This window comes from Ursus arctos, unplaced genomic scaffold (assembly GCF_023065955.2).
Source record: "Ursus arctos isolate Adak ecotype North America unplaced genomic scaffold, UrsArc2.0 scaffold_8, whole genome shotgun sequence".
Taxonomy (NCBI): Eukaryota; Metazoa; Chordata; class Mammalia; order Carnivora; family Ursidae; genus Ursus; species Ursus arctos.
This window is the reverse complement of record NW_026623100.1, coordinates 56,534,831-56,543,187: the sequence shown is the minus strand read 5'-3', so window position 1 is coordinate 56,543,187 and position 8,357 is coordinate 56,534,831.

The window sequence follows — 8,357 nt, the reverse complement described above, 5'->3', positions numbered from 1 at the left end:
GGGTGTCTTTATAGTCTCTGTGGCCACTCAAGGAACAAAGGGCAAGGTGTTTTAGCATGATGGCAAAAAGTGAGGGGGAAAGCTGAGAGGTTTGGATCTAATTTTGTCTACTTCGTAATTTGTCTAGGAGTGGCCCACTTTGCCAATTTTTTTTTTTTTACCATTATCCTCAGGGCTTTCACAAAATGATTATTAATGCTGTCATTAATCTGATTATATGGCTTTTGCTAGTGTGTTTCTCAGAGTGTGGGATTAATGCAATGGTTCTTAGCCCTGCTAGAATCACCTGGCAGGTTTTAAAGACACCTGATGTCCAGGCCACACACCAGACAAATCATATCAAAACCTGTAGGGGTGGCACTCAGGCATCATTATTTAAAAAAAAAAAAAAGGCTTTCTACATGATTTCACTATGTAGTTAAAACCATTGGCTTAATGTATTCTCTCTCCCAGGTAAAATAACACAGTGGTTCTCAAATTCTTTGGTCTCAGGACTCCTTTACCTTACTAACAATTACTGAGGAACGCAAATAGTTTTTGTTTGTTGAATTATGTCTGTCAATATCTACTGTACTGAAAATTAAAACAGGTATTTTATAAATGTTTAATCATGACTTATTTAAAAATAACAGAAGCATTACATGTTAAATAACACATTTTTATGGAAAATTTCTGTGTTTCTAAAAACAAAAATAATTTTGTGAAAAGATTGACAATTTCAAATATTTAAAAATTTTCTTTAATGTCTGACTTACTAGAAAATAACTGGGTTTGTTTATACATTCAATCTAATGAGATACGTTCTTTTGGTTGAAGTATATGAAGAAAATTTGGCCTCATGCTAACATGTAGTAGGAAAAGAAAGAAGTATTTTAATAACCTCTTCAGATAATTATGGATAATCTTCTTTGTTATTCGATCAAAACATGATAGATGGTAATGTCATAACAGTTAGCTGCACTGCAGAATCTGAGACCATATAAATAACATTTTTTACTTCATTACATTAAAATCCATTGGTCTCACACTTTGCATGGATCTTTTCTCTGTGATTTGGGCACTGAGCATTTGGAAAATACTGGTTCACTGAGTTATACAGATACTCCAAATGTTGAACATTTTATTATATATTATTTAAAAATTACATTTGTTAAAATAACTGGCTTTGTCAGAAAATTTGTTACATGTAAGGAAACTGTCAGGCTTATGGTAGCTTATATAAATTTTCCAAAATTTCTATTTTTACCTGAAAGATCTAGTTTTATCATTGGTGATAAATACTGCCAGTTAGTTTCCTTGAAGGCACAGGCACACTTCATTCATTTTTTAAACAAATGTCTGCCAAATATCCAACTCTGAATAATCATAGATTATCAGTCACTTTTTATTCTATCAGTAAAAGAATCTTATGAAAAAAGCAGATAGTTCACTATGCATCTCAAACAATTGTACAAGAGCGTCTCCTTGAGACAATTGTCCTTCAGTGTGCAGCATGAGTACTTTATTTGTATCTACCATTTTTTAAAAAAAGATTTTATTTATTTATTTGAGAGAGAGAGAGAGCGCGCACAAGCAGAGGGGAGGGCCAGAGGAAGAGGGAGAAGCAGACTCCCCACTGAGCAGGGAGCCGGATTTGGGACTCAATCCCAGGACCCTGGGATCGTGACCTGAGCCCAAGGCAGACACCCATCTGCCCAACCAACCACCCAGGCGCCCATGTACCTCCCATTTTGTCATGCAGAATACAAAAAGATTCATACTCTCAACTTCTGCTTCCAGTCAAGATGGAGTAACAGAGACTAGATTTATCATCCCATCTTGAAAAAAGAAATCAAACAATGATGTTCAAATATTGGGAAACAAGTATCACAAAAGAGGGATGGCAGAGGGGAAGCAAGTGACATGAGCTACACACTCTCCCCACTTGAGGGGTTTCCAGGATGCAGTGCAGGTAGGAGGAATCCCAGCAGAGTCAGGTGGTCTCTGTGAGATGAAAGAAGAGAGTTGAGAACATGGGACGGTGGCTAGAATTTGCAGCACAGAGTGGAGGAGAGAGAGATCACTTAAGATTTCTCGGTAAGTCTTCATCTGAGTATAAATCAGCATGTTCAGGTGAGGGAATTACCCAAGATGGAGCGAAGAGCTAACAAAAAGGAGCAGGCGTAATGAGCCCCAGGGTAGAGAGAGGGTCAGGAATCTTTTGTGTTTCTACTAGTCCAAGTAGGGGGGTGGCTGGGTGGCTCAGTTGGTTAAGAGTCTGCCTTTGCCTCAGGTCATGACCCCGGGGACCTGGGATCCAGACCTGCACTGGACTCTCTGCTCAGTGGGGAGTCTGCTTCTCCCTCTCATTCTCCCTCTGTGATCTCTCTCAAATAAATAAATAAAATCTAAAAAAAAAAGAAAAAAAAAGAAAAAAGTGGAAAAAAATCTCAACTTACAAAGGGCAAGGGACAAAAGTAAATGCCCAGAGAATATTGCTTCAGCTGGGGGTCATACTATACCTGGATTATAAACTGCTCTGCTCCCCCCTAATAAAATTAAAAGCAAGACTCCAAAGGATCAAACTGCTTTCACCTCAACTATGTTTCAAAGATCAAGAATCTTTAAAGGGAAACAAATACGCCCAACACCCAAAAAAGTAAAATTCACAGCATCTGATATCTAATAAAAAAATTACCAGCATGCAAAGAAGTGGCAATATACAACTATAATGAAGGGGGAAAAATCAATCAATAGAAACAGATACAGATATGACACAGATGATAAATTAGCAGATAAGGATATTAAAAACAGTCGTCATAGGGGCACCTGGGTGGCTCAGTTGGTTAAGCATCTGCCTTCGGCTCAGGTCATGATCTCAGAGTCCTGGGATCAAGCCCCGTGTCTGGCTCTCTGCTCAGCAGCAAGTCTGACTCTCCCTCTCCCTCTGTGTTCTCTCTTGCTTTTTCTCTCTTTCAAATACATAAATAAAATCTAAATAAATAAATAAATAAATAAATAAATAAAAACAGTTGTCATAACTACATTCCATATGTTCAAGAAGGTAAAGGAAAGGTTGAACATGTTAAGAATGGTATAAAGAAAATCTAAATCAAACCTCTAGAGAATGAAAACAGCCATGTCTGGGATAAAAAGTAACAGGATGGAGTTCATAACAGATTAGGCACTATAAAACAATTAGGGAACTTGAAGACATAGAAATAGAAACTATAGCTACAAATGAAATAGACAAAGGAAAAAAACAGAGAGAAATATCAGAGCACTGGTGAACTGTGGGAAAACTTCAAATAACTTAATATGTATGTAAGTGGAGCTGCCAATGGAAGAGGGCTGATAAAAATACTTGAAGAAATAATAGCTAAATATTTTCCAAATGTGATGAAAACTTAAAGCCCACTAATTCAAGAAACTCCATGAACCCCAAGCACAAGAACATAAAATTCCACCAAGGTATATCACAATCAAATTGTTCAAAAATTGTAAAAGAGAAAATCTTAAGACAGACTGTAGCACATTACATGCAGAGGAACAAAGATTAGGATGACAGTCGATTTCTCATCAGAAACAAAGCAAGCAAGAAGACAGTGGAGAAATATCTTTAAAGTACAAGAGGGGTACCTGGGTGGCTCAGTCAGACTGAGCCCCAATTCTGGCTCCCTGCTTAATGGGGAGACCGCTTCACCCTCTCCCTCTGCCCCTCCCCCAGCGCATGCCCGCTCACGCACGTGCGCGCGCGCGCTCTCTCTCTCTCAAATAGATAAATAAATAAATAAAATCTTTAAAAAAAAAGTACTGAAGGAAAAAAGCTGTCAACACAGAATGCTATACTCAGTAGATACGTCTTTCGAAAATGAAGGGAAAATAATTTTTTTTCAGCATACAAAAATTGCCACCATACCTGTGCTACAAGAAATGTTAAAGGACGTCCTTTAAGCAGAAGGAAAATGATACCAGATGAACATATGTGTCTATACAAAGGAAGGAAGGGTATCAGAAATGGTAAATATGTGGATAAATTAAAAAGACTTCTAAAAACCTAATTTTAACAATTTATTTGAAAGGTAATTGTTTAATGCAAAGAAAATAGCAGTGTATCTTGAACTTAATATTTATAAGTAAAATATCTGACAACAATAGCACAAAGACTAAGAAGGGAAATAGACGTATGCCATTGTAAGATTCTTTTTTTTAAGGATTTTATTTAGTTATGTTAGAGAGTGGGGAGGGGCAGAGGGAGAGAAGCAAACCTTGCTGAGTGGGGAGCCCAACACAGGGCTCAATCCCACAACTGTGACATCATGACCCGAACTAAAATTAAGAGTCGGATGCTTAACTGACTGAGCCACCCAGGTGCCCCATAAGATTCTTGTATTATACATTAAGTGATATAATATTTCTTGATGATAGATAGTAATACATTAAAGATATATATTATAAATCCTAAAACAGTTACTAAAAACAAAACAGAGGTATAGCTGACAAGCTAACAAAGGAGATAAAATGAAATAATAAAAATAGATTAATCCAAGATAAATCAGAACAAGTGGTAAAAATGACCAAAGAACAGATGGAACAAATAGAAAAAAAATAATAGAGTGGTACACTTAAATTTGACCATACCAATAATCACATTAAATATAAATAATCTAAACACCCCATTTAAAAGCCAGAGATTGTCCAATTGGATATAAAAAAGCAAGACCTTACTATATGCTACCTACAAGAAACCTACTTTATATGTAAATAAGAAAACAGTTCAAAAGTAAAAAGAATGGGGAAAGATATACCATGCTAACAGTGATCAAAAGAAAGTTGGAGTGGCTACATTAATATTAGAAAAAAAGTAAATTTCAGAGCAAAGAATATGACCAAGTATAGAGAGGGTTGTTTTGTAATGATAAATTTGTCAAAAGGACATTGCAATCCTAAATATTTATACACTCAATAAGAAAGCTTATAAATATATGATATAAAAATTCAAATCCACAATTATAGTCAGAGATTTCGGTCTCACTCCCTTAGTAATCAATAGACTGAATAGACAAAACCAGTTATTAATTGGAAGATTTGGAACATTATCAACTACCTTACCTAGTTGATGTTTATAGAATATTCTACCCAATAACAGCAAAATACATATTTTTTTAATGTGCAGAAGGAACATTTGCTAAAATAGATCATATTCTGGGCTATAAAACAATTCTCAAAAAATTTTAAAAGGATTCACCCATACCAAGTCTCTTCCCTGACCGTGGTGGAATTAAATTTGAAATCAGTAACAAAAAGATATCAGAGAAATCCTCAACTATTTGGAAACTAAATAACAATTTATATAACCTATGGGTAAAAGATGGATATTTTCCTTTTCTTGATGGTGGCGATCATTTCATAGGTGTAAACATGTTATAACTCATCAGATTATATACCACGTGAGGTAGGTATCAGCCCCACTTTACAGATGAGGAAACTGAGACTCCCCCTGCACAAAGCCTGAATGAGAAACCCTCAAAGTATTTCCTTTATAACAGCCCAGCATATTTTTCCTTTTTCTCACAAATAGTTGCCTTGCCTTAGAGGCAACAGATCATCATACTCCTGAACTGAGAGGGATGGTTGAAGTGATTACCTGAAACAAACGAGATCGAGAATGTTCACAGTGGCTCTTGAGGTAGTCCTCTTCTCCAATGCATACCCTCAGAAGGCAAACCTAAATACAATTGTATTTACTTTGTAACATCAAAGATCACTGTTACCAAAGTAATGCTAGAAAAAAATAAAACAGTGTCTCAATATTGTCTGTAGTATATAATTACATAATTTGTACAGTTGAATGTATTTTAATTATATCTCAATAAAACTGTTAAAAATCAAAGACGTGTACTCAATCAAGGGTTGTGATTTAATAACCACAATTTTTATTGCTTCATTGTGATATTCTTTTTTTTTTTTAAGATTTTATTTATTTATGTGACAGAGAGACAGCCAGCAAGAGAGGAAACACAGCAGGGGGAGTGGGAGAGGAAGAAGCAGGCTCATAGCGGAGGAGCCTGACGTGGGGCTCAATCCCTTAACGCCGGGATCATGCCCTGAGCCGAAGGCAGATGCTTAACGACTGCGCTACCCAGGCGCCCCCATTGTGATTTTCTTAAGATTGGCTCTTTTGTTTTCTTTTGTCTGTTCTTTTCCTTTTCCCTTTTTTTCACTGTGCTTTTAGTGAATAATACAATGACTTCTAAGTAAACAGTTTTTTTTTAATAGTACAGTTTTGTGTTCTGTCTTAGCGCGAAGGTATCAGCAGTTTTGCATCATCAGTGTAAAGTTAATACAGTAAAATAAGCTAACTTTGCTTCAGTATTATTATAAATATTGATTCAACCTTGTAGACTTTCAAAAAGATCTTGGAGAATCCCCAGGGATCCATGGGCCACATTTTGAGAACTACTGGTTTTGTTTTGTTTTTTTAAGATTTTATTTACTTATTTGAGAGAGAAACAGAAAGAGAGAGAGGACGAGCAAGAGAGAGGGGCAGAAGGAGAGGGAGAAGCAGGCTGCCCACTGAGCAGGGAGCCCAATCCAGGGCTCTAACCCAGGACCCTGGGATCATCACCTGAGCTAAAGGCAGAGGCTTAATTGACTGAGCCACCCAGACGCCCTGAGAACTACTCTTTTAACAAAACTTTCTGGGTATGACTGCATTCATCCAATGGTGAGACTAGCTGTGTGAAAATCCTGCCATGGCAAACGCACGGGGATGAGCTTTTATAGCAGTTGGGTCCTTACTATGTATCACAGCATAGAATCTATACTATAATGAAGATGATAACCACTCCACTCATGATTAGTGCTGTCACTGCCTACACAACCGATTTTTTTCCATGATGAGAAATGGGGCCTGAAATTCTTTAATTGGATGTAGTAGTCATGGGTTACCTTCCATGGGAAGAGGGTGAAGAAGGGACAAGTTGCAGCAGGGGGAAAAAAATAGCAGATCTAAGGGATTTCTGACAATTTCCAGAAGAAAAGAAGGGAGAAAAGTAGAATGAGTAAAGGAAAAAAGGATATTTTGTGTATCAGGCACAAGAAAAGATACGAATAAAGAAGGGAGTAGGGATACATAGAGGCTTTTGTCAGATTTGTAGTTTTATGGAGAATTGTCAGAAGAGCTCACGTGTAAAAAAGAGTTTACTTACTAAAATCAGCTTCGGTTCTTTGTACGAGATACAGCCTGTGGATGCATTTGCACGGATACAGAGAGGCGCGGCTCAGATGCCCCTTCAGGGAAGGACTGGGCTCCAGCTGCTGGAGTGCTGTTGGCAGACAGCCTCTAGCTGTCTGCTCGCTTGGCAGCAGGGAGCTGCTTGCAGGAAGTCCCTCCACTGAGGTGGGGGTAGAAAGCCCTAGACATTTTGGCTTACCATGTGACAGCTCCAACAGGGCTTCCAGCTCCAGGGCGCCCCGTGGGATTGGGTGAGGCTGTGGAGGGGGACCCACTTCCCTGCTAACTTTTCCCTCTGCCGAGTCCTGTTCCTCCCTCTCCCCGCCTCAGGGGTTTGTCCCAAGGGCTCTCCCTCAGACACACCCTGAATGCTAAACTCCTTCTCACAGTCAGATTCTTGCAGCTCCCAAACTACGGTAGCATCGATTGACTAAACTGTAACCAAAATTGAAGAAAATTGGAGAACCCTAGGCGATGGAAAATCATCATAAAATTATACGTTAACACTTTAACTTGAGTGTTTCCGTATTTCTCATTTCGATCTGCTTATACTTAGCATGATATTATCTTTAACGTTTTGTTTCATATTGGTTTGCTATTCCTACCTTCCCTTTCCTACGGGCATCATATTGTGGAAAGATAAAAAGGTAACAGGGTAAGAAAAACAATTAGGTGGTTTCTTCCCCGGCGACTCAGGAAATCCACTCTTTCAAGGTTGGCTTAAGCAGCAAGAGAGGAAACATATTGGGAGATGTGGCAGTGGTTTTGTTCTGAATATGATACTAATAGAAAGTTCTGAAGTGGTCTGATTATTAGAAGAACTGCCCCTGAGGGTAATAAAGAATTTAATTTTAAGCCTGAAGATTTAAACTGTCACTCAGAATTCTCAGACATGAATAGGATTAGTAATTTTGGACATAAACAGGAAAGTAGGTACTTCCATCCTGTCTTACCCTGCCGTTCCAGAGGAGGGCAGAACAGTGGAGTCCCTGCCCTGTCTTTGAAACTCACCCTTCAGAGTTTAGGAGACCGAGGGGGTGAGTCCTCAGGCCAACTCCATTACCTTCAGACTTTGGATCTCTGGAAAGTCGGTCTGTTTCAGCGTCCTTGCTCTGATTTTTCTGGGATCTATATGTTACTA